General features: G+C 37.5%; 1 protein-coding gene across 1 annotated transcript in view; it reads left to right on the plus strand.

Annotated features, from left to right (window-relative positions):
* Positions 1-8294: 8294 nt before the first annotated feature.
* The window catches only part of Kiaa0825 (KIAA0825 ortholog), a 404739-nt gene continuing 385109 nt past the window's right edge, over positions 8295-27924 (plus strand). The window contains exon 1 of the mRNA XM_051182787.1: positions 8295-8357. The gene's annotated coding sequence lies outside the window, so the exon portion shown is untranslated. The remainder of the gene's footprint in view (positions 8358-27924) is intronic.

Raw genomic sequence — 27924 nt, forward strand, 5'->3', positions numbered from 1 at the left:
CAACTTTTAGGTTCTTTTGGCCCTGTTTCTTTATTCATAAAGTAGGGATAGCAATGAAATCTTTATAGTACCTTTGGGGAGATTAAATGAAATAATACACATAGAATTTAATGTGGTGATTTGCCCTGCACGGACATTGTTCAAATTTCCCTAGAAGCAGATGTCAAGAGGAATTATTTGTGCAAGGGGCTTTTAAAAACTTTTAGAATAAGAGAAAATAGAAATGTGGGTGAAGTAGGTGGACACCTCAGACTACCATGCAGGCTTGACAACATATTTTAAAAAGGAAAGAAGAAGAGAGTACCAGTATCACACTGTTACCCTGTTGTGAGAAATCTACAGAGGGCCTTGGTCACCTGTCCCGGATGAAGCTCTGGGTTTGATTCTCAAAACCTTATGAACCAGTTATACTGGTGGATACATAGTTCCTTCCCAGCACTTGATAGCTAAAGGGAAATAGAAGGATCAGAAGTTCAAGGTTATCCTTGGCTACCCTATCTCAAATAAGTAAATAAACTTAAATTTTTACAAAGTGTTTGGGACGTGAGTCCACACGAAAGTTATCTGTTAAAGGGATTTCGTGTTACTATCATAGTACTCTATACAATGTTAGCTACTCGCATAACAAACTTTAGCTATATATTATAATTTGTGACTCTTTCAATTTCAGCTCTCTTGAATTTTGCTGCCACAGCCCCTCTCACCTTCACAGAAAGTTCAACCCTAATTGCCAGACACTGATACTAACACTTGAGGCATGCCTTCTTACACTAACTCCTATATTTTATAATACAGTTTGGATAGCTGTAAAGAACAGTTGAAGGCTCAAAAGACATGTCCAAAGAGTCATTTTAAAATGAGAATGTTTGGTAAGTGACTGTCTTTGAAATTCAGTGGTTACACAAGCTATGACCTAATTTCTGACTTCAAGTGTTCAGAAAATGAAATGTTAGCCAGGGGTGCTGCTTATACCTGTTATCTCAGGGCATGGAGGATGAAGCAGGAGTCACAAGTTTGAAGCTTCCTGGGGAGGGGGGATGAATATAGGAAGACTGTTCTCCCAAATACAACTCAATTAAATTTTTGATAGCAAAATAATCAATTTCCATCATCCAGATAATATTTATATGCACAATTTAAATATCATCTAGTTGCTCCTGGACCCAGAATAATGCTTGCTAAAATATAAAAATCATTCTCATTTTATGGCTCCTATCTGTTTTTAAGGCGATTGTGGAGATCTAGCAGTATAATGCTTTTCCAATAGTGATCTATATCATTTCAGTTGAGTGTTTTCAGAATTTAAAATGTGTCACGTGAATTTGAAAGCAAGTGATTTAGATGAACATCTTTATCTTTAGAAGGAAATGAAGGCTGAAGAGATTACGCCTGGCCAGTTTCTCTCTGGACCTGTAGCTGGAATTCAGTAGTAGGTTCCTACAGTTTTGTATTTATATCTGAAGATTTGAAGCTAGGAGGCTTCAATAAGGGAGAACATGCAATGTTTTTCTTTCTTTGTCTGGGTTACCTCCCTCAATAAGATCTTTTCTAGTTCCATCCATATACTTGTAGTTGGTTGTTTTTACTCTTTGGCTCTTTTCTCTTTGTGGGGCCTGCCTACCCAGCTCTCAAATAAATCACATGGGGGGTTTTATTCTTTCTTCTCAATGCCCTGCCTCAGCTTGGCTTGTTTCTTGCCAGCTTTTCTAACTTAAAGAATCCCATCTATCCTTTACCTCTGGGCTTTTGTCTTTCTCTAGTTCTTTATACCTTTCTTTACTTCTTACTCCATGGCTTGTTGTTTAGCTGGGGGGCTGGCCCCTGATGTCCTCCCAGATTTCTCCTCTTATTTATTCTCTTTGCCTGCCAGCCTAGACTATCCTTTCTCCTGCCTTGTATTGGACTTTCAGCTCTTTATCAGGTGTTTTAGACAGGCAAAGTAACAGTTTCACAGAATTAAACAAATGCAACATAAAAGAATTCAACACTTCTTTGTATTGTTAAACAAATGTTCCACAGCATAAACAAATATTCTACAATATTTACTTGCAAAGTTTATGGCTTCCTTTTTCTTTACTGCTGAATAGTATTCCACAGTATGTATGTAATAGTTTGTCATTATTCGTCTATCATAGGACTTTTAGGTTGTTTCCATTTTTAAGCTCTAGCAATGAACTTGGCTGACCAAGAATTTGTGTGCATTGGGTGCTTTGGGCACATGCCTATGAGTAGTATAGCTGAGTCATATGGCAGACTTACGTTTAGGTTTTTGAGAAGTCTCCATTCTCCACACTGATTTTCTAGTGGCTGCACCGGTTTGCAGTCCCACCAACAATGAAGGATAGTCATCCTGTCCTGGGTGTGTGTGACACACAACATCACCTACTACATTTTTTGGTCTGCTTTTTTGTTTAACTGTGCTGTTCTGACTAGGGTAAGATGAAATCTTGAAGTTGTATGGTTTGTAATTCCCTTATTTCTAGGGACAATGGCTTTCTCCTCCTCTTCCTCTTTTTGAGAACTGGGTATTCAAATCCCAGGTCCATTTTTCAGATGCGGCATTTTTTTTTTATTCCGTTTTTTGAATTCTTTATATAGTCTGGATATTGATTCTCCTTGTCAGATGTCTAGCTCTTTCATTCTGTGGGCTTCTGCTTCTCTTAATAGATTGTTTCTTTAGCCGAGCAGAAGCTTTTTAGGTTTAGGAAGTCCCACTTGTCAATTATTAGCCTTACTTCCTGGCATGTTGACTTCTATTTTACAAAGTTTTTTCCTACACCTGTGTCCTGTAGGGTACTACCCATGCTTTCTTCTAGTAATTTCAGTGCTTCAGGTTTCAGGTCTGTATCTCTGATACATTTGGGGTTAATTTTGGTGCAAGGTGATAGATACAAGTCTAGTTTCATTTTTCTGCATGAAGACCCAGCACCATGTGGTGAGGATGCCTTCTTTTCTCCAGCTTATGTTTTTGATTTCTTTGTCAAGTATTAAGTGGCTGAAGTTCTGTATGCTCATGTTTGTGCCTTCAATTTCTTCCATTTTATATGCTATTTATTTGTGTGCCTGCACCATATTGGTTTTTTTTTTTTTTTTTTTAACTATGGCTGTATAGCTTAAGATGTGGAATTTTAACTAATCCTGCCTACATGTATATACTTTTATTATGCTCCTCAGTTATCATTTAGTGTCATTTTCTTTAGTATTTCTTTTTAAGAAAGGCTGCTGGAAATTATTTCTTAGCCTTTATTTAGTATTTTTTAGAGGCAATGGCTAGATTTTGCCTTCAGTTTATTGATAGTTATTCTAGATTCAGAGTGTTTGATTGATATTTTCTTTTAAAGCTTGATTTTTTCTTTAATACTTTTTTATTTTACATATTGATCCCAGTTCCCTCTCCCTCCCATCCTCCCATGTCTCCCACCAACCCCCGTACTATTCCCCCATCCACTCCCTAGGGAGGGTGAGGCCATCCATGAGGGATCATCAAAATCTGTCAAGTCATTTGGGGTAGGGCCTAGGCCTTCTCTGTGTATTCTTCAATGGGGAATGTTCTACTGAAGTCCATTCCTGCACTAGGTTCCTGCATCATGGTTCCACTGCCAGAGGTCCCATAGATTGTCCAGTCGTCCTAACTGACATCCATATTCAGGGGGTCTGGGTCAGTCCTATGCTGATTTCCCAGCTATCAGTCTGGGGGTCCATGAGCTTCCCCTTGTTCAGGTCACCTGTTTATGTGGGTTTCTCCAGCCTGGGTTTGACCCCTTTGCTCATCACTTCTCCCTCTCTGCAACTGGATTTCAGGAATTCGACTCAGTGTTCAGCTGTGCATGTCTGCCTCTGCTTCTATTACCTATTGGATGAAGGCTCTAGGATGGAATATAGGGTAGTAGTCATCAATTTCATTATCAGGGAAGGGCATATAAGGTACCCTTCCACTATTGCTTAGCTTGTTAGTTGGGGTCATCCTTGTAGATAGATCTCTGGACATTTCTCTAATGCCAGATTTCTCTTTAAACCTATAATGGCTCCCTCTATTATGGTATATCTTTTTTTGCTCTCCTCTAACCTTCCCCCAACTCAATCTTCCTGATTCCCTCATGGTCTCCTGTCCCCTCCTCTTCTTCCCTTCTGTTTCTCCTAACTCCCTCTCCCCTCTCTACCTACATCCAATTTGTTCGGGAGATCTTGCCTTTTTGTGGGTGACCATGTATGTCTCTCTTAGGGTTCTCCTTGTTTCCTATCTTCTCTGGCAGTGTGGATTATAGGCTGATGATCCATTATATAGCTTTGATTTTTTTTCAAGTATGGAGTTTTTATTTCAATAGTATGGAACTAGTATGTAATGATATTGATGTTCACCTTGTGTCATAGTTTTCTCTTTATAAGATGCTCTTTGTCTTTGAATAGTTTTATTATTTCTAGCTATTAGTGACTTCTACTTAGGATGCTAAAATGTCTTTGCTAGATAAGCTCATGTCTATCATGAAGCTGCTTCTGTTTTTATCCATTATGGCCTCAGATATTGTTTTATCACTGTGTTTATGTAATCCCTTTCTGGTATTCCTTTACATTTTTTCATTTGTTTGTTTTTAATACCTGTATTTTCTCACATGTCTGAATCTTTGCTCATACATTAAAAGTTGTTTCTCACTCTTGTTGGGGTTGGGTGATTTATATTCATTCATTTTAAATTATTATTTCTTTAGTCATATACTGACAGAGCCTTTTATTAAATCTTATTTACTGTTTTGAAAGTACAAATTTAGATTTTCCTTTTGGCTATTTATATATTTTTATTGTAATTCTCTTGCCCATGCTAAGATCTTCCACTCTTTCTGCCTCTACAATCATGTAGCTAGGGTACAGGTATTCATCAACATACTTGCCCTGTTCCCTGCTTCTGTTTCTCTATTGGAAAAAATACATTATTAATTTTTGAGACAGGGTCTCACTATGAGTCCCTGGCAGTCCTGGAATTCACTGTGTAAACCCAACTGGCCCCAAACTATCAGAAATCCTCCTGACTCCGCTTCGCAAGGGTAGTGAGATATCTACTCCGTCACATCTGCACCTGTGGCCATGTCTGTTTGGCATGGTCAGTGCTTGAATTAATCTTGCCGACATAGAACACAGTTTTAATATCTACTTTGAAGTTTTTATTTCAGGTCAACAAGTATAAAATATGTAAATGATTTCTGTTAGCTGTTTTTCTATGTCTTTATGTATATATTAATTTCTTATAGAAACTGACCATTTTAGAACATATATGACAATTCTAGATTATTTTTTTTCTTTTTTAAGGTTTTCATTACCACTTTTTTTAAAAAAAAAACTTAATTTCCCTACACCAATGTATAATTTGATATATAACCTTGAGGTAATGATCATAAATGTCTGTATTTTTTTTTTCAATTCTTGGTTTTACTTTTATATTTGGTTTCCTACAACATGTTCTGTGTCTGTGTTGTTTCATGATGACTGTGGTTGAACAGTTTGCTTAAATTCTTCAAGTCAGTAATTCTATTTTTTCAACTCATGGTGTATCTCTGTAATGTGTATAATGAGAGAAGAACTCTGTATGTCTGCAAGGCCAGACCAGACTTTGCTTCTTGCTGTCTCTTTTTATATTGTCTTTTCCCATATGTAGCTTTGTGCTTCTTTGGTCTCTTTTGCCCATGCTTTCCAACTCTGGCAAGCACAACCATGTTTGTTCCAATTATGACTGTGACATGGATCCAATAAAACTGTTGGCTGCCTGTTAGTTCTGTTAAATAAATTCCCTTTGGCCATTGCAAAGAAGTTTCTGGTCCTAAAGATTTTTCCTAAATTTGGAAAACGTATATGCTGACTGAGTTGTAATAGCTTGTAACAAGAGGATCCAGAATGTTACTACCCAAAAGTTATACTTTAATTTTAAAAAATTAATTCAAAAACATGTATATATTAAATAATTAAATTTAATTAGCTTGAATATGAATATTGGAAAGAGATAAAATTTATAATGAATGAAAATGGGCTAAATAAGTTTAATAAATAAAATGTAATTCATTTTTAAAAAACTACTTGAACTTTTATGTTCACTACAGCTAATTTTTAAATTGAACTGTTTGTTCTGCCTAGCCTATAGTTTCTTTGTTGGGAGAATATTTCTGCACCTTTCTAACCATAGTGGGATGTGCTCCTTCTTGTCTTATTTTATGGATGTATTTTTTCTTGTCTTGATTTCCCCAGTTTGGTTGAAAATGTATATGTTCTATTAATTGATTTATGATTTCTCATGGGTAATTTTTATTTTGCCTAGATATCAAATGTTGAATGGTACTTGGCTATTTGTTGATGCAAAAAACCGCATTTGTGCTTGACTTACATTTGCATAAGCCATGATAATAGAACAGTATAAATTTTGGAAATAATTCAAATTAATTTGTGTTTGATGACCACAGGAAAAATATGTTCAGCAAATGTTCTGGATAAATATACCATCATACAAAACTTTTAGACAAATACATAAAATACAAATATTCAAAAATATCTAGTGCATAAAAACAAATCTAACCAATTAGTAGATACATGGAATTCCAGTGGAGAAAAATAATAAAGCACTGTTGATTGAAAGTAAGACCTTGAAATAACATATGGTACATATGATATACATAGTTTAGATATCTAAATGCCATGCTTGCCTAGCATGGTTAATGTCCTAGGTACAATCCCATGGAGGGAAATCTCTATGCTGCCTCATTGCTCAGCTTCCCAACGCAATCTCAATAAATTTGTTAATATTTACTGTTTTTTGCTTGTTTGTTTGTTTTGTTTTTTTCTTTTGAGACAGTGGTTTCTCTGTGTAAAATTCCTGGCCTGGCTGTCCTGGAACTTGCTTTGTAGATCAGCCTGGTCTCAAATGCATTGAGATCCACCTGTCTCTGGAGTGCTGGGATTAATGGTGATTGCTGCCACCTCCCGGAAATATTTACTGTTGATTGAAAGAAGAAAATACTACCCAGGATGTTCTAAATTACACATGAGAGCACCCTCCCCTACCCCTTTCCAGGCAAGAATAACATAACTTGCTGCAGATAAAGACAGGCTTACTGGTGACACCTTATTAGTGGAACTGTCATCATGGACCAGAGTCTGGGGGCTAGACATAATTAACTTAATCAGAATCTTTTTAGCAAGAATCTCAATTATCTTGAGTATCTTTAACAGAGGTAGACACTTTTTAAAAACAGTGAATATTAGGCAATGGTTAAATAATATTGTAATATCACAGACACCAAACAGTTTCAGGACCAGTTCTTAACAACAGTGCCTAGTGAAGGCTGGAAAAGGTGTCTCTAATAAGTACCCAGAACAACATGTGGCTAAAAGGAAACAGCAGTTGGATTGAGTCATGTTGTTTTCTGTGGTTCAACTATAACCTTCCTTACAGGGCCAAAGATATTATAAAGAGAAATGTTGTGCCTCTTCCTTTAACATCAGACTATTAAGACAATGGTCCTTGAGTAATTAAAATTTCCCCAGAAATCTTACTAGGAGAAGGAAAAGGCTGAGGCTAGGTGCTAGCCAGAGGAGGAGCTTGTCTCTAGGAAAAATAGTTCATGCAGGTCTTGTCAGACTACCCTTCAGTAAAGACTGGAGCTGAGACTTGGCAGGGTCAGAGATGATGGGCTCACACTTTTACCAAGATGGCTTGCTTGTGTTTTCTTGCTTTCTGTTTAATCCTGAACCAATGTCAGGCCCTCAAAGATACACTTGGGGCAAAGGGCCACTGGCCTGCTTTGTTGCTCATTCCAATTTGACCACAGTGAATACATCTTTCTTGCTTTTCACTATTCTTTGTCCTTTTAATTGAGCTATCGAAAGTAAATGGCATAGCCTATCTTTTTGGGGTGCTGGTGTCCAGGCTCTGACCCCAACAATATCAGCTACATAATCAAAATATATTCTCTTTAAGCTGAAGTTCCTTAGGAATTATCAGTACTTAAAAATAAAGTTTAAATCACATTTTTCCCTAAGTGCCATTGTTTGGATGTACCTACACTCTGTTCCTTTTTGTTAATTAGCTTTTCTTCAGTAGCCCATCAGGGTGTCTTTATGTATTCCAACATAGTTAAATTCAGTGCTCAAACCTGTAGGCATAATATCAGAATAGAAGCTTTTCTATCACAGTAGATGGCTTGTGTTTTGAATGTGTTCCCTTCCCCCACTGTGTCAGTGATGGAGCTTTGTCCAATTATCTTGCAGGTTTTGGAAAAGACATAACATTTCTGCTAATAACTCATAAGGAAATAATTTTCTATCTGCTTGGGACTAGAAGACTAGATCATTCTTAGAGTTTTCTGAAATAAAATTAGGTAAGAAATAAATGCCTTTCTTCATGTTTTGTACTCTGCCTGCTCTGTTTCCTTCAAGGTTTCCATAATTGTATTCCTGCGGCCTCTGGAAGAATATGGTTAGTATTCTTCTTCAGGAAGTTAGCGTGCCAGCCAGCTGTCAGCCTTATGATGTACCTGATCTCTGATGTCAAGGGAAGCACAATTCAATTTTAAACCAAGTTTTCTGCATGACAGTGCAGCCAGGCTGCCAGAGTCTCTCTTATTGTCGCTTTCTTTGAAATTCCCTATTCTATACAAACAGTCTATTTTTGTTTTTAAATCCTTTGTGTGAGATGAAACCATCACTAACTGACTTTGTCTCTAGTTAAAAATCAATGCATTCGGGGAAATAATATGTACTTGTGTTACCGTTTCTCATTTCTACAAAATAAAATGCCACTGCTTGCTTAACTCGTGACTTGTCTAAACATGTTGAAAGCATTGACTATAAGGCATAACACCCAGGCTCTGAGAAGGAACCCTGACAAGTTCAGTCAAAGGAAAAAGAGGAATAATTTATAAAAGGCACTGCCGATAATGATGGCAGCCAGTGATTTTAAAATGCATCCATCTCACCTTTTAATGAGTTATATTTGTCAACAGCAAATGTTTTATGCACTACTTCTAATAAAAGTGGCACATGAGGGATTACAGTGCTTTGAGGATGCCTTCTTCAAAGCTTTAGGATATCTTCAATTCCAAGATATTTTTAAATAATAGATATTTAAAAGTATGTTTAAATAATATTAAGGTTATGACACAAACACCAAATGACAAACTTGTGAAGTTTCAAAGAAGCGTTTGACATGTCATCACTAAATTCCAGAACACCTGCTTTATAAATGAGGAAGGAAGCAGGCTGGTAGGGGAAATTTCTGTCAGTTTAACTTTAAGTTCTCTTGTTATTTTGGTTTGGTGTCACAACCTTAATGTCAACTTTTCAAATAGATTTCTACATTTCCTTTGGTTTGGGGTCATTAAAAAATGCATGTGATAAATCTAGGAGGTATAAATAGGTCATACTGAAGTTTCTGGCTTTTTGGATTTGAAAAACAGCTAATGCCTGCCTTGTCAAGTAAAAAAGTTAGCTCAGGCATTTTCATGAGTTTTGTTTTGCAGATATATTTGATTTGGAAAAACATGAAACCAAATAATAAGATATGATGTTGGTATGATTCTGTTCACTCTAGTCTTCTTGTCTTCCTCATCCTCGTGATTTCTTGTCTTCCTCATCCTTGTGATTTGATAGGTGATTAATATTGTTAAACATGAAATAGCAGGTGACTGCTAATAAATGCTGAGGTGTTTTCCAGGTTGTAGTTTTATCTTTATTCCATCCTAACTTTCCTATTTTTAATCCATGTTTTGTATAATCTATCATTCTTAAATCACTATAGTGCTGAGGGTATTTTTTTTTTCCAAACTTCTGTCCTTAAACATGCAAAAGGTAATTTTAATTTTAAAGCAAATGTGGGTATTTCTAAATTTAGAGGAAGCTTTTCAAATAAGTGAATTGGAACACACTGTGTACCTGTTGTAAAATATCTTCTGACATAGAAATGAAGTGTGGTCTTTAAATAGCTGAGACTCAGCTAGATTCATGCAAATCCATTCATATAAGTTTCAGATTTATGTGTTTAATAAAGCCACATAGTGTATCTCACTTATGTATTTAATGTTCTTTAATGTGAACTGATGTTCCAGTGACTGCTTGGAGGAGATTGATAGCATTATATAGTGTTTCTGTTAGATCAGTTGATTCTAGAATTGGTTTTCTAATGGGACACAATATATGCTTGTAATAGTTTTCAATAATTCTAAGGGATAGCACTTATTGAGTTCTTTCAATATGCCACAGAATCTTCTGCATACAGCCTGTGGGGTGACTAGTGTGATCTTGATGGCAGTCCTTTAGTTGTGAGGTGCTAGAAAGCAGCTTACCTAGCTTGTGAGGAATAGAGATGGGCTTACACAGAAATGTCACTTCCTGATCTGTTGTCAAGTCAGCAGGGGTTGCGTCACTTTGGAACTGAATAGAAATACAGAATGTTGAACTTGAAGATCTGTAGTTTAACAATAATGATTGAAACCTGCCAAATGGCTGCAATGATGTTCTCTCTACGTGTAGAATAAATAGCACCCATCTTTTACAAGAATTTTTTAGTTTTAAGTATGATAATTTAATTCCATCTTAGACTAAGTTGGGAACTTAATAGTTGCTAGTATTTTAGTATGAGCTCTAATAGTTAAGCACAGGCTGTGATGACATAAACCCAAATTATCTTGAAAGTAATTTTATAAAGAGCAGAATGAAATAATCCCAGAATATAAATAAGTCATTCTTTCTAGGTAATGTTTTTGTTGTTTAAAACTTCATTGAGTCCAAATTTTAGAAGCAAACAGCCAGAGTTTGACTGTCCATGATGCGCTGGACCCTCCCATTACCTGTGTGCATCCTCCTGCTTGAATTCAGGCCCTTACACATGTGTGGCAGGGATTTTACTTACTGAGCCATCTTCCCATCTCCCTACCACCTCCTGCCTCCAGCTGCCTTTTTTTTTTTCTTTTTTCTTTTCTGTTGCTACCATCTGTTGTGGAATATTATTTTTACTAGGCAAAGATGTGTTACATTTGGTTTTGCTGCATTTGTTTAATTAAAAAGAGATATGTTGCTGTTTCACTTTGCCTGTGTAAGGTGCCCAGTTAATCTAATAAAAAGCTGGGTGGCCAATAGCTAGGCACGATAGGTATATGTGGGGCTGGCCGGCAAAGAGAATAAATAAGGAGAGAAATCTAGACTGGAGAAGAGGAAGGAGAAGAAAATTAGGGAGAAAGAGGGAGATATACCTGCCTGGGGCAAGAAGCCAGCCAACTGCCAGACAGACAGACACTGGAGGAAACAGGAAAGTAAGAAGTACAGAAAGAAAGAAAAGTACAATTCCTGAGGTTAATTTAAGTTAAAAGACCTAGCCAGAAATAAGCCTAAGTTAGGCTGCACATTCATAACTAAAAAAGAAGCTTCTGTGTCGTGACTTGGGAGCTAATTGATGGCCCAAAAGGAAGAGCCTCATACAGAATTGTGGTCTTGATGGTTTCATATGTGTATGTCAGCACAGCAAGCTGCATCCCATCCTTGAAGAAATTTATACTCCATCCCTGTTGGTTTTCTCTTTGTGCTACGTTATCTTACTTTCTCTTAGAAAAGCTCACTACAAACCCACAAACTGAGATATTTCTGTTCAGGTCCAAACCACAAACTTCAGTTTTTCTGTTTTTTGAGATCATCTTCCTGTGCCTCCCTCTGCCATTTAAATGCCACTTGATTTTATGATCTTAACCAGTTCAGTTTAAAATGAAAATGAAATTTGTTAGTGTCATATTGTAGTTTTATGCATCTGTACTCTGCCTCATGCCACAGGCCTGTAATCTTAGCTCCCCAGGTTAAGGATCAACAGGATCAAAGTCAGCTAGGACAACTTTGGGAGACTATTTCAAAACTTGATAAAGATAATGTGATATTAGGCCATCTGCTCAACTTCTTACTATAATACAGAAAAGACAGATGAATAAAGCATGTTCATTTGACAGCTAAAAGTTAGAGACTCTGGTCTGTTTCCTTCTGTGTGAGCATAATTCAAGCATCATGTAAGGTGAGTCTTTGGAGGAATAGTGGCTTGGTTCTGCAAATTCTCTCCTAATCACTCATCTAAAGTGGGAAGTGAGACCACATCTTTCTGGAGAGCAACTCATTTATGACAACATGTATAATGTTGATAGATATCATGCTAAGTGAAAACAAGCATGAAAAAAAACACATATATCACATGTTCTAGTTTACATGTAGAATCTAAAGTAATTAAAGTCATAGAACTAGACACTGGGTGGTGGTTTCCATGTGCTAGGTGGACAGGGCAGATGTGGAGAAGTTAGTGATAAGTACAAAGAAGTAGAAAGAATAAATGATTTAAACATAAAATAAAATCACAACAATAATCTTGCTTTGTTGTACTGTCCTTGGTTTCCCCATTTCTTATGAACTCCATGGAAAATTTTCAATGAGACACACAGCATAATGTAGAAGACAGGCAGAGTTTACTAGAGTAGAATATACACTCAGATGGTGACAGTAGACAGTGGCCGGAGAGATTACTGTTCAGGCACATGTGTCATATGTGAAGCCTCATGAGCAGGAAGCTTTGTCTGACCTTTCTAGTGATGAACAGGGACATTTGGATTAACTCAACAAAAAAGAAAAAAAGGGGGGGGGGGAGGGTAGTGTATCTTCTTTTCTGAAAAAGTAATATTACGAGGTTTGGGGTATCTGAAAACAGGTTTAGATAGGGGGGGTTACAGTTAAGAGATTGCCTTGCATATCAAAAGTACTTTGCTCTTTGAAACAAGTTTGAGACTATTTTAGACTATGGAAACTTTTGAAGTTGGACTGAATCTATGTTTTGCATCATGATATGTGGCTATAAGCCTTTGGGAGCTAGAGAGTAGAATGTGGTAGTTTGAAGGAAAATGCCCCTGGAAGGGAGTGGTACTAGTAAGCCTTATTGAAAGAAGTGTGTCACTTTAGGGGCGGGATTTTGTTTAAGCTTCTCTCAGGGTGATTGTCAGTTGTCTTCTTGTTGCCTACAAGATATAGGACTCTCAGCTGTTTCTCCAGCACCATGTCTGCCAGCACACCATGTTCCCCACCACGATGATAATGGATTAAACCTCTGAAACTGTAAGCAAGCCACCACGATTAAATGTTTCCTTTTAAGAGTTGCCATGGTCATGTTGTCTTTTTATAGCAATGGGAGACCTAATTAAGACACTAACAGATTCCCTTTGGGGCAGTTTAAGATGCCACGTCTTCTCCTGGGACAAGAGATGCTGATCAAACCCTATCCTTAGGATGAGTGATTTGTGTTCTAATGTTCCAATCCTTGGTTTTATAGGTCATTGCCTATAAAGGATTCAACTATTCTCCAAGCATGGTAATATCTAACCAGCCACCTAAAAATAAGTATTCCAATTTCTCCCTACAAACTGACTTGTTCCCCTGATTTTTTTTCTCATATGATTATATGATTCCAAGCCATCCAAGCTTAAAAATCTGCTATAAACAGGTTTTTTTTCTGTCTTAAAAAGATCTTTCTGATCACAAAAGAAGGCATGAATTTAAAACTGATCATCAATAAATGTGCAGAATAAGGAAAGTGTTGCACCAGTCCAGATGGACTTGGATTTTATAGAGTGCTAGTTGTATGTGATAGGCAAGTCTGAGAGATATGACTATACTGTTGATTAGAGAATGTTGAAATAGATAGGGCAGTTACATTTCTGAGTTGAATGCCTAGGTTGATGTTGGAGGTAGTAACTATCAAATGTGCCTCAAGGTAAGAAAAAAGTTTGAGAAAGAACATAAGATTAAGTTTTGTTAAAGTTGAGATGCCCGTGGTTTATCTGAATTAATCACTAGAGTTGAATAGCTAGAACAGGAGTTCCACTATAACAGACAATATGGAGGTAGTCCAATCATTGGGGTACAAGGGATACAAAGAAAAGAAGCTGCTAAAATAAACTGAATACTGCCAGTGTTCTTGGCTTGCAGAAGGTTTTTCAGGGGTGCAATCACAGAAAACACATGTAGATACTTGTCCCAGCAAGTATCTTGTCCCAGTGGAATTTATTATTGTGTAACCACACTGGAACAAAGGGAAAGATAATCTAAACCCTTGCTACCAGAAGCTAACAAGAGCTTTGCAGTTGCATGTGGATTCACAGAGAAAGGAGTATGCATGGTCAAGTAGTCATTGTCATATTGTGCCCTGTTGGTGGTTAACTGAGGGTGTCACCCCGCAGCATTCTCCAGGATTAGGAAATTATTACTGCCTTCAGTTATTTTTGACTAATCACACACTTATCTATGAGATGTATTATTCTTAGAATCAAAAGTAACTGCAGACTAAGATAAAAGGACAACTCAAAAAGTCAAGGTGGGTTTTTTTTTTTTTTTTTTTCAGGTTATGGCAATTACTGGTGACTTCTAAGCATGTTTTGATGTTAAACAAAATTTTGTGAAAGCTGGAAGTTGACTGAGATCTATATCCAAGTGAGTAGAGTGCCAGAGACCAGTGTGCCTTTCAGTCCCCAGCATGATATATTTAAGATGGCATGCAAATACTCTTGATCCCAGCACTTGAAGGCAGGAGGATTGTAAGGTCAAGATTATTTTTAGCTACATAACAAAATTGAAGCTTTCCTGGCATACATGAGACTGTCACACACACACACACAAAAAAAAAAAAAAAAAACAACAAACAAACAAACAAACAAAAAAAAAAAAAAAAAGGAAAAAGTTACTGGATGGAATCTGTTCATTATGTTGTATTTGCAAATATCAAGGTTACATTAGTTACTCTTATCTTGGTGCTTTCAGGTTTGAAGAGAGATCATTATCAGATTAATACAAACCCCCCTAAATACTCTGCTTACAATAGGAATTGAGCAAGAATCTGTCTCATAATTTAAAGTAGCAAGAAGACAGGACAAAATTAAGAGACAAGCCAAGTTTCTGCTATTTAGTGACCCACTGGGTACCTCTAGGCCTAGGTGAAAAGACAATACTTTTTAGCAAAAGTAACTTCTAAGGCCATCTTACAGTGTCCAAGGTAGACATCAGGGAGCATGGTCTTCTTAAGGCAGTGGTTGCCACTGGGAGAACAGTCTGGATCTATAAGTTCAGGGAAGGACTACCATGAGACATTTGTTTAGTCCCTGAAAATTAGAAGAAATTTAGGCCTTGAAATGTTCCCAGAAATATAGTTTAAAACTTTTCAGTATATCTAATAAACTTAATTTCAAAGAGTTAATACTCCTTCATATAGTTTTATACAATAATTCTTACTCTAATATTCCTTTGCAAGTCTTTTGTCATTTGTGTCTGCATGTGTTCATGTGTATTTATAGGTGTTGGAGATCAAGGGTGTTTTCCTTAATCTCTCTACATTATTTTTTTAAGACAGAGTCTTTCACTAACCTAGACCTTGTCCGTTCTTCCTAATAGATTTTTAAGTTACTTCATATGAATTTGTTTTAACTACCAGTGAATTGATTGTCCTTCTAGTGAACTGTAAAATTAAAAAGTAAACTACCAAGGCTGTGTAACAAAATTTTAAATATTAAAGCAGTAGTCCCACGGTTAAAAGCAAGACCTGTGGATTATTCTGGCTTCACCATTGTAGCATGGATATTACAGGCATAGACCACCTCTCACCCTTGCCCCTCTATTTTATGTCAGTGCTGAGCATTGAACTCAGATTCTCATGCATGCATGGTAAGCACTTTACCAATTGAGCCCTCTCCCCAGCTTTTACATAATAACTTTTACTCTGATTTTTTTTTTAAATTTATATTGAGTGTGCAAGTCATATCGATTAGTAAAGAATGGTATTTTGGTATCTTGTCAAGAACAATACTTATATAATTGTCAAAACTTTTCTGGTAAACTGACATTTAAATGGAGTCAGTTCCAAAGTAATTATTGTTATTGGTGGTGGTGGTAATGGTTTTATTTTTGCACTGCTCAGGATTGAACCCAGGGACTTGTGTAACCTAAGCAAACACTCCACCACTAAGATGTATCCTAACACTCCCAAATGATTTTTAAAAATCACTTCAGAAGTCATCCTTAGAGTCTGTGAGCCGATATTCTTGGAGTAAAACTTTAACTACTTTCAAGTTTAGTTATTATGGTTACATTTCAAAAACCTTTATCAACAATATGTTGTGTACATTTAGAGTCCATTTAGTAATCCAAGGTTCTAATATAGAAAGCTTCCCCCTATATTCAGTCTCACATATAAACTGCATGTTTGGTTTTGATTCCTAAACTTTGGTGTGTGATTTATCTTTGCAGCAGGTAATGCTGTGTGCAGTGCTTACAGCACACTTCAGTCCTGACAATGCTATGAGTCAGTCTACACAAAACAAGAAGCACCTATCAAACTCCTGGCAGGGTTAGTCCACATTAAAATGTATGCTCAACTGTACAGATTGTCAAGTGTGGAAATAATATTTGTCCAGCTGGACAGCTTTCTTTTGTAGTTGCTAAATGAAAGTTGAGATTCTGTCTGCTCCTTGAAAGCTTCTGTGTCATGAACATAATTTGGACGGTTTGTGGTTTGACAGGGATTATTAAAATCAGACGAAGTGATGGGAAGCAAAAGTGAGAAAGCGAAATTGACACTGACACTCTCTATTACCCGTAGCTTGCATCATGATGACTATGTTGATATGATAGATTCTGTTTGGGATATGTTACACAGCCAATAAAGGAAGAAGCAAGTTTAGTGAAGAATTTATTTTATAAATTTTATTTTAATTAGAAACATTCTTATTTTACATAGCAATCCCCATCCTCCTGTACTCTCCATTGACCCCACATCCTATCTCTCATCCACTCCCTGCAGAGGGTGAGGCCTTCCATGGGGGATCATCAAAGTCTGTCAAGTCATTTGGGGCAGGGCCTATACCCTCCCCCATGTATCTAGGCTAAGAGAGCATCCCTCCATGGGGAACGGGCTCACAAAGACTATTCATTCACAAGGGATAAATACTGGCTCCACTACCAGTGGCCCTCAAGACTGTCCAGGCCTGCTAGCTGACACCCACATTTAGGGGATCTGGTTCTGTCCCATGCTAGTCCCCAGCTGTCAGACTGGGGTACGTGAGCTCCCACGTGCTCAGGTCAGCTGTTTCTGTGTGTTTCCCTAGCATGGTCTAAGAAGATACCAGAAAATTGAAAGATCTCCCATGCTCTTGGATTGGTTGGGTCAACACAGTAAAAATTGCAAGCTTACCAAAAATAACCTACAGATTCAATGCAATCCCCATCAAAATCCCAGCACAGTTCTTCACAGACCTTAAAAGAGCAATACTCAACTTTATATGGAAAAACAAAAGACCCAGGATAGCCAAAACAACCCTGTCCAATAAAGGAAGTTCCAGAGGTATCACCATCCCTGACTTCAAGCGCTGTTGTAGAGCTATAGTCCTGAAAACAGCTTGGTATTGGCACAAACACAGACAGGTAGACCAGACCAATGGAATCAAATTGAAAGCCCTGATTTAATCCACACACCTACAAACACCTGAGTTTTGACAAAGAAGCTAAAACTATACAATGGAAAAAGGAAAGCGTCTTCAAAAAATGGTGCTGGCATAACTGGATACTGGTGTGTAGAAGACTGCAGATAGATCCGTATCTATCACCATGCACAAAACTTAAGTCCAAATGGATCAAAGACCTCAACATAAATCCATCCACATTGAACCTCTTAGAAGAGAAAGTAGGAGGTACCCTTGAATGAATTGCTACTGGAGACCACTTCCTGAACATAACACTAGTAGCACAGACTTTGAGTTAGACAATTAATGGGACCTCCTGAACCTGAGAAGCTTCTGAAGGAAAAGGACACAGTCAAGAAGACAAAATGGCAGCCCAGAATCTTCACCAACTCTACATCTGACACAGGGCTGATCTCCAAAATATACAAAGAATTTAAGAAGATGGTCATCAAAAAACCAAATCCAATTAAAAAGTTGTTACAGAACTAAACAGAGAATTCTCAATGAAGGAAATCTAAAATGGCTGAGAGAATTTTAGATTTAACATGAAGACATTCAACATTGATTTTTTACTGATTGCTTTTTAAATATATTTTCAAGTTGCTTCAGATTAATTTGTTTTAACCATCAGTGAATTATCCTTCCAATGAACTATAGAATTAAAAGTATCTTGCCAAGGCTTTGTAACAAAATAGTAAATATTAAAGAGTGGATCACATAATTAAAATCACAACATTTTAAAATCAGACCTTACTTGAATTATTTTTTTCTAATTTTATTTATTTATGGATAGAAACCAGGAAGAGTTCGAAACTATTACCTTTAACTTTTATTCAATAGCTTAGGTGTTAATTTCTGATTTTCATTCTGGGTATATTTTTAAAAATAATGTTTAAAAATTTTCAAAGCAATTAAAATTGATTTAATTCACACTGTAGATAGCCATTTTCTGTTTAAACATAGTGCACAAATGCTATTACTATGGTTATAGGTTTCCTTTAAATAATCTACATGATAGGATAAATACCTTCTATTGATATACTTTTGTACTAAATATATCCTTAGTAGAGGTAATCTAAGCCATAAGACTCTTTTAAGTTATCAAAGAGAGTTGTTGAAAAATATAAATAAATATGAAGAAATACCTATCAAATAAAGAGCCTGGTCATGCTATGCACTACATGAATCCCTTAGAGTAGGAAACTACCAGATAAAATTGTAAGAGTCCAAGTGCCTGTATCCAAGGTGAACACAAATTGGTTGTTTTGCAATTCAGTTCATTTTCATTCTAACATTGACTCCTCTAGTACAGCATGTCCCTTTAAGACTTCCCTTAGTTCATGTTATTTCTAGGAGACGTAGTCTCACAGCAGATTTCCTGCACCTCTGGCTTTCAGAATCTTTCTGCCCTCTCCTCATTAGTGTTTCTTGAGCCTTTTGGTGCAGGATTTGTGTTATAGACATATCAACTGGGACTGAGTACACCAATGCCAGTTGTTCTTTGCATTTTAACCAGTAATGGTTTTCTGTAATGGTCCACATCTGTTGAAAGGGGGTTTTTCAAGCCTGGTACTGGAGTTATTGTTTAAGAAGCCCATGGCTCTTGAGGGGAGCATTGTCAGTGGCTTAACTTGACTTAACCTATATATGTATTCACATATTCATGATACCTTAATAGTATGGTATCTGAACAAGCACAACAATAAACATGTTCTTGTACTTAAATATTTATGCATATGTAAATGTGTGTGCTTGTATGTGAGTGTCTTTGTTTATGCCCGTGTGTGTGTGTGTGTGTGTGTGTGTGTGTGTGTGTGTGTGTGTGTAACGATAAGAAAAAATGGGCAATAATTTGAGAGGGCTCCCATGGGAAGGTTGGATGAAGGAAAGTGGAGGAGAGAAGTGATACAATTATATTTTAACTGAAAAAAAAAAACTTCCTTTATTTCAGATGTTATCTGTGGTAATTCCAGATGACCCATACTTCAGCACAGCCAAATTGAAATGCAAATGTTCCTATAATTCTCCCCCAGACTAAATAACAAATGTGCCATGAATCATCTAAGAGGTACACTTGCAGGTGTGCCCATGATGCCATTTCTAGAAAGATTTCCTTAAGTAGGGAAGACCCACTCACTTTCCTGCCAGGACGGACAATATCCTTTCAATCCAAAATCAAGATTTTCCTTCCCTAAATTTCCTTTATCTGGTAATTTATTGCATCCATGAGAAAAGTTACTAATATAGCTTGTAATGATCAAAAAGGAGACAACACGGGAATGGTCAAATGAAAAGGGTAACTATGATAAAATAAGAAAGAGGAATGTGTCACAGTTTCTATGTGTTCTCAATACATGGATATCTTATTCAACTTGACAGCTCCCTGAACATTATATAGGCATGATTGATTAAATCCTTGGCTATGGGTGACTGAACTCAATTTAAATGCATTTATCTTCCTTTGAGGTTGAAAAGAATAGGAGAAAAGGGGGTGGGGGCTGAAAGTACCAAGCCACTTGTTCTTCTGGTGGATACTTCACATTCTGAATCCTGCTGGGGGTCTATCAAGAATCATCTTATGGGAAGGAGTTCAGGCATGAATAACAAAAGTCACTCAGAAGATTCCAGCAGTATTTGTGCTCTCTGCCAGAAAAGGAAGAGAACAAAACTCAAATATTTATTATATCCAGAGATATATGAATCAGTGATGCTAAATGTGATGATCTTCCTTTGTTTTATGAATGAACTAGCAGCTAGATTTGGGATGATTGGAAGGAGACCTGGGAACAAATAAACCTTGAGAATACTCAGTGACCATTCTAGACAGAACTGAGTTTTTCTTTTTCTTTTCTTTTATTATTTATTTATTATTTTCTTATTTACATATCTATCCCAGTTCCCTCTCCTTCTCTCCCTCCCACAATCAGGGTCAGTCCTATGCTGGTTTCCCAGCTATCAGACTGGGGTCCATGAGCTTCCCCTTCTTCAGGTCAGCAGTTTCTATGGTGTTCTCCAGCCTGGTCTTGACCCCTTTGCTCATCACTTTTCCTTGTCTCTTTAAGCTGTAGGTATCTGCTGCTGTTTCCATCAACTACTAGATGAAGATTCTAGGATGGCATATAAAGTAGTCATCAATCTCATTATCAGGGAAGGGCATTTAAGGTAGCCTCTCCAGTATTGCTTAGATTGTTAGTTGGGTTTATCCTTGTAGATCTCTGGGCATTTCCTTAGTGCCAGATTTCTCCTTACATCTTTAATAGCTCCCTCTATTATCATATCTCTTTTCTTGTTCTCCTCTATTCTTTCCCTGTCTCAAGCTTCCTGTTCCTTCATGCCCACCTCCCCATGCTCTTCTGTCCTTCTCTTTTCCTAACTCCCTCTCCCCTCCCCCATGCTCCCAATTTTGTTGGAAGATCTTCTTCCTTTCCCCTTCTCCAGAGGACCATGTATGTCTCTCAGGGTCCTCCTTGTTTCCTAGATTTTCTGGCGGTGTGAATTGTAGGCTGGTAATCCTTTGCTCTATGTCTAAAATCTATAGATGAGTGAGTATATACCATGTTTATCTTTTTGTGGCTGGGTTACCTCACTCAGTATGGTTTCTTCTAGTTCCATATCCCTGTGAATTTCAGGATTCCATTGTGTTTTTCTGCTGAGTAGTACTCTATTGTGCAAATGTACCACATTTTCTCCATCCATTCTTCAGTTGAGGGGCATCTAGATTTTCAGAAATTAGGCAATGAGGACCAGAAAAAAATTTTTAATGGCTATGCAGAAAACATTGTAAATATAAATAAAACTATTTGAAAACAGAGCAGGCAAACATAATAAATCTATTAAAGAGAATTTACCAAAACCAGCAGTAGTAGTATTACCTGCCAATGCTCAGAAAACATGTTTAAAGTAAGAAATAGTTATATGGAGGGAACACTGCTTTCTTTCATTGTATTGGTTTTGCATTTATGGATACCTTTAACAAAAGGCAAATTAATAATAAAGACAATTTCATATGGCGTAATACAAGTTGAATATTAAATGAGAGCTTTCGGAAAACAAGAGCAGAAGGAATGGGGAAATTTGTATTTTTATGGACAGATATACACCATTTGGTATAATAGCAGGATAAGGAAATGTTTATCACTCATCTCCAATAGATAGGTTCACTGAGCAAAGCCTGGGTGCTAGAAACTTCTGTGTGACTTCTGAGGTCAGCAACTTCCCTTCCTCCTGGTCTAGGGTAGGCACCCCTAAAATGGAAGGTTCATGAAGGTTCAAGAAATTGTCTGCGGCCTACTTTAGGGAATGGGAGTAAGAAGGGAATCTGAGAGGTGTTTGAGTTTATTTTCTTAAGGGATAAGGATGTATTTGGGAAAAGTACACTCTAAAGTTCATCATAAAGCTAAAGAATATCAGTGTGTTTTGGCAGAGACAAGCAAGGTTGCAGCAATCAAGAAACTTAATAGTTTATATGAACCATTGTTGCTAATTAAAAATAAAGTCACTGGTAGTGGAACACTGAGAGGATTTACTGTGCATCTCATAGAATGAAAATAAACTAAACAGTTGAAGGACAGAAAACTGCTACTCTAGGGGTGTTAGCCTATAAGATGCATGTGCTTTCTTTTAGAATGCTAGAACTAAATAGATAGGTCTGTCCCAGAAATTTCCTATATTTGCCTTCATCCTAAGTTTTAAATTCATTTATCATTGATGTGATGGTCTGACACTGAAACAGTTAGTTATGAGTGGGAAAGCTGTCTTTCAGAACCCGCTTTATATCGGCTGTTCATGTCAGATCAAAAAGTAGTTAATTGGTAGGGGTGTTCCTTGCAGGAGCCTGTGAAACAATGCTGTGACAAACAAGAAGAGAGTTAGGAAGACATGTTTAGTAAACTGTCAAGACAAAAGACTACTTCACTTCTACCATGTAGACTAACTAGGGTGGGAACTGAAAAATATGCTGTCATTTCTGTTGTAGGACTAGAGGCAAAAAGCAGATTTCTCAGGGTTTAGACATGGTAATAGCACATGGGTCAGAAATGCATAGCTGTTAAAACAAGACAAAATAAACAAACCAAACCAAAATGAAGCAAACAAACCACATTTTCTCCATCCATTCTTCAGTTGAGGGGCATCTAGATTTTCAGAAATCTGGATATGAACTGAAGGGGTCCCAAAGAAGATTTTGTTTGATTGTTTCTGAAGAGCGGTGGCCTTAAATGTTTATAATCAGTTCAAAGGGATATTCAGGGAAACAAAACTAGTGATTATTCACTAGCCCTAGAAATTATAAAAGAGTACTCAAATAACTAGACCTTTTCATCAAATGAATGCTAAGCTAATTAATACTAGTACTGGTGCTTTAATATCACCATTCTGAATAGCTACATAATTAATGTTATTAATAATTTAAGAGAAATTCTTAAACTCTCTGACCATACTTAAGATCCTAAATCCTTTAGAAGCACCCATTTTCATGCAAAGTATGTGCTATGTCCAAATCCTTATTATCTGATCATTACAACATAATTCCTTTAAAATGTAATTAATGTCTCAAAAGCTGTTTTGGATTATTCCCAGTTGTGGCATGGTACAACTGCTTTTTAAAGTGCCCTCTGACTTAAGTTTTATATCAATTGACATGTTCTTTTCTAAATTAATATTACTGTACTTGAAAATTCATTATCTATAACTCATAACACTATTTGTCCTAATGGCAAAATATATAATTTTATAACTTTGATATGAGATGTCTGAGGGATCAAGAATGATAAAATGTATTTTTATGTTATCTTGGTTAACTGTTCTTTTAAAGCCAGAAATATCTGGGGTTGCATATAAAGTTATTAAAAATGAAAATATTTCATAGGAAAAAAAGTACATTGAAAAATACAGCAGTGCCAGTTTTGGTGACTGAGTTGTATATCATATGAGAGATAATTCTGTTTGCTTGCTAAGCTGTAGTGTGCTTTCTGACTCCTGGTTTGTAGTCAGATTTTTCTTTGGGCTGCCAGCTTATTATTAGTTATGAAACTCAGCCTTGGCTTAGGCTTGTTCTGCTAGGTCTTAGAACTTAAATTAACCTGCTTTTATTAATCTACATCTTACCATGTGGCTTTTAACTTTCTTTCATTCTGTATGTCCAACTCCCTCCTGTATCTAGCCTTGCCAGTGTATTTGTGTTGGTGGCCACACCCCTTTGGGAAGCCTGAGGTGGGGCACACTCTCTTTCTCTTGGGTCGTGGATGGGATCTGCAGGGCACAGAAGGGCTGAGGCAGTTCTTTATTGTTTGTGTAGGTTGTTCAACAGTAAAACACCCATTTATGATTTATCTTGGGTCTATTGATGTCATTATTTCTCTACCTTCACCCTCCATGTCTCATAGGTGGCTCCTCTGCACCTTGATTATCTCCTCCTACTTCCTCTCTCTGCCCACAAGTCCTGCCTATTCCTTCTGTGTACCTATTGTCTCTTTTGCTCTTTATCAAACCAATCACAGCGATCTATCTTCACACGGTGTGCAAATATCCCACAACACCTGTCAATTTCTGCTTCATATGCACATATACATAAATTGTTAGTAGAGGAGGTACAGTGAAGCCTTTTGTTTATTTGTTTTGTATTTTTTGTGGGGAGAGGGTGAGGCAGGATCTTTAGTCTATGTGGACCTGGCCATCCTGGAGCTCACTATGTAGACCATCCTGCTCTTGAACTCACAGAGATCCACCTGCCTCTCCCTCCTGACTTCTGGAACTAAAAGCCTGTGCCACCACACCTGAGTTTTCAAGCTGTTTACGTTCTTTCTTTCTTTTTCTTTCTTTCTTTCTTTCTTTCTTTCTTTCTTTCTTTCTTTCTTTCTTTTTTTTTTTTTTTTGTATATTATTATGAATACTTAACCAGATTCAGATTGACATTTTGGAACATATATAATGATCAGTACTTATGTAATTGTTATCAGAGCACATGACAGTTTTTAATGGAAAAATCTAATGTGTGGATAAGAATTGACAAGTTGCATCTATGCATATAGTATTATCTGTCTATACACATAAACTTGTATACATGTGTGTAACAACAATTAATGAAAATAAGAGGGCATATGTGAGAGTTTGAAGGGAGGGAGGGGAAATGGTATAGTATCATAATCTCAAAAAATAATAGCTTTGGAGCCTGTCCTGGAATTCACTCTGTAGACCAGGCTGGCCTCAAACTTAACGAGATCCATCTGCATCTTGGAGATGGAGGTTTCTGTCCCACCTGGTCCCATAGCCACTTTGCCAATGGCTTAGACTTCTTACTAGCTCTTAATTATTAACCCACAACTACTAATCTATGTATTTCTACATGGCCTTATCTTACCAGAGAATGCCTGGCGCATCCTATTTTCCCAGTTTCTACATGGCGTCTCCTCGAGCACCCCCTCCCCCAGCCTTTCTCTTCCTAGCTTTTTCCTGGTCTTGTAGCCCCACCTATGCTTTCTGCCTGGCTAACAGCCAATCAGTGTTTCATTCATCAATAAGAGAAACATATATACAGAAGGACATCTCGCATCAGCCTCCACTTCCTAAGTGCTGGGATTAGAGATGTGCACTACCAACACCCAGCAAAATAATTTTTAAATAGAGAAAATAAATTGAATGGAACAATGAGCTGTTTTGGTTTTCTTTTCTTTGTTACATAATCCTTTATTGACTCTTTGAAAATTTCACATGGTGCACCTCAGCCCAGCTTATTTTCCAGTCCCTTAATATCTTCCCCACACCCCTGCAGCATGACCTAACCCCCCAAATTTAATTCAATACCAACCAACCAAACAAAATCCCACCTATAGCATGAATTCTAATTGGTCTTAATAATAAAAACCCGGAGTCAGATATTGGGGGAGGGGCAGCTAAAAGATCAGAGAAGCAAAGCAGCCAGCCACTAGAGAGTTCTTACCTCCACCATTGCTCTGACCAAAGGGGTGATCCTGCCCTCAGACTGAATCTTCAGATTGCACTGAGCTCCTGTCTTCTGCCTTCTGTTCCTCTCTCGGCCCAGCCATATCCCTTCCTGTCTCTGTCTCTTTAGTGCTGGGAATTAAAGGTGTGTCACGCCAAGTGCTGATATCACATTTGTGTGAGCCCTGTTTTTTTTTTTTTTTAGACTGGATCAATTTCATGAAGTAACAGAGATCCATCTGCCTCTGATCTTCAGGCAAGCTTTATTTGTTAGATCATAAACAAAATAATACCACACCCACCTCACTCCTCCATCATTCCAACACCTCTTCATTCATTCTAATGGCACCAGGAACTGCAATTTGTCACACAGAATATTTTTTGTCGAATCACCCCCACCCCAAAAATGTTCATTGTAATAAATTATTGGACTGCCCCAAGGCCTCTGGCACACCATCATCACTGGGCCCTCATTGAATCCCTTCTTGGATATCCCTCCCCAGTCATGGAGATCCCATGGCTATTGTCCCTTCACATACTGCAGCAGGTCATAGATGGGGCAGGTGTTAGAGTGAGCCAACTCAAGGCCCAGGTCTGAGTCACTGGGGCTGCCCCCTCAGGTGTGGGGAAGAGCCTGCTCTCCTAGGCCTGTGCTATTCAGGCAAGTTCTTCCCAAGCATGGTAGGGGTGGGGCCTTCTCTCGGGAGCAGGAGGGTTAGTTCTCCCTTGGAGGAGCTGGGGCAGCTATCCCAGAGCCCGCGAGGAGCAGGGACTGCACAGCAAAGCCCTCAGCTTTCAACAAGTATGTTTCCTGCGACCACCTGTGATAACATGAGCCATGAACATCAGCCCAGACCATGGCTGCTATTGGGCCACAGAACCTGACCTATCTATTTAGTTCTAGCATTCTAAAAGAAAGCACATGCATCTTATAGGCTAACACCCCTAGAGTAGCAGTCCTCTGTCCTTCAACTGTTTAGTTTATTTTCATTCTATGAGATGCACACTGAATCCTCTCAGTGTTCCACTACCTGTGACTTTATTTTTATGACAAAGGACATTTATAATGTGTGTGGCAGAAAGGAAACACATAGGAGATATAATAATTATTCAAAAGCCTGAGATTCTTTAGAACACAATGTTTCAGTCACTAAAGTAGTCTGAGTCCCAGGGTGTTCACTTCTCATGATCTTGTCCATGTCACGAACTTTTCTGTGCCTCATTTTGCTCATCTTTAAGCTAGGAATTACAATAATACTTACGAGATTATGTTAAAATGCAATGAGTTCATTTATATGAAACACTTGGCAATTCCTGACCCATATGTGAGCTTCGAGAATGTAAGAATACTTTGTGACTAATTGAGAAATTAAAATCAGCCAGACCAAAAGAAAAGGCTGTCCTGGGTTTAAGCATGACAACCTTGTCAGAGTTTAACTTTTTAACAGACTAGCTATACAGCTAAACCAGCAATAGAGCGATTAAGGAAAAATAGTTGAAGGCTTGTGCAGTTGAGGGCTTGTGTAGAGGGCTATTTGAGGTCACCCCTTTTGTAGGTAGGGCTGCTGAAAGTCAGTTGAATTCACAGTTATGTTGAGTGAGAAGCTTGCCAAGTCAGAGAAACTCAAACATCTGGACACAGAGTATTTGGTGGACAGAAATATTGGAAGAGTATGGAGGATCTACCTATTAAAACGAAAGGATATCTTGCTTCCTTATAGCTCTTCTTTCCTGTTACTATGTTGGCAAGCTCTGGTTCCATTCAGCTTTCTATATAGCAGGGCTCAGAAGGGAGAAAGAGAGTTGAAAATGGCTATCAGGGCACAGAAGGGAATTCCCAAAGCCTCAGCTCTTCAAACTAAGGCAGGAGGATCATATGAGCCCAGGAGTTCTAGGCCTGTGTAAGCAATGGAGTGAGACTTGTGTTATCAAAGCAAGTAAATAAATCAAGAATTCAAGAGAAAAATGATATCAAAGAACAAAGGAGTTGGGTCTAGTGAAAAAAATTTATTTGGGGCATTCAAAAATGTGTCCTTCCCCCAATTACTAGCAGAATACATTGGAGCCAAAATCTATGTATCATTCTAGAAGATAGAACAGGAACTCTTTCCTTTTCCAGAGCCTGAATGACTCACATCATGTGGAAATTGGCAGAACCAGGATTCAAACTATGATGTTGGTCTAATGATAGACAAAGTTAGTATAATGCAAGATTTGAAACTGTTCATCAGTATATGGAACCGTTATTTTTTTTTAATTAATCACAATACATTACCTTACCATGTTCATTAACAATTGTAATTCTGTTTTATACATGAATACTGAATGGTAGGATTTTTTATCAGCCAGATCCTGTGGGCAAATTAGTTTCACAATTTGACCATGGATCTGTGAACCTTCTAACTGTTATTGCACAGAGGAGAAATTATAAGGCTGCCATGTCTCTTTTTTTCCTAGTCAGTTTCAGCCTGAATTCCTCCCAATTGTC

This window comes from Phodopus roborovskii, unplaced genomic scaffold (assembly GCF_943737965.1).
Source record: "Phodopus roborovskii unplaced genomic scaffold, PHOROB, whole genome shotgun sequence".
Classification (NCBI taxonomy): domain Eukaryota; kingdom Metazoa; phylum Chordata; class Mammalia; order Rodentia; family Cricetidae; genus Phodopus; species Phodopus roborovskii.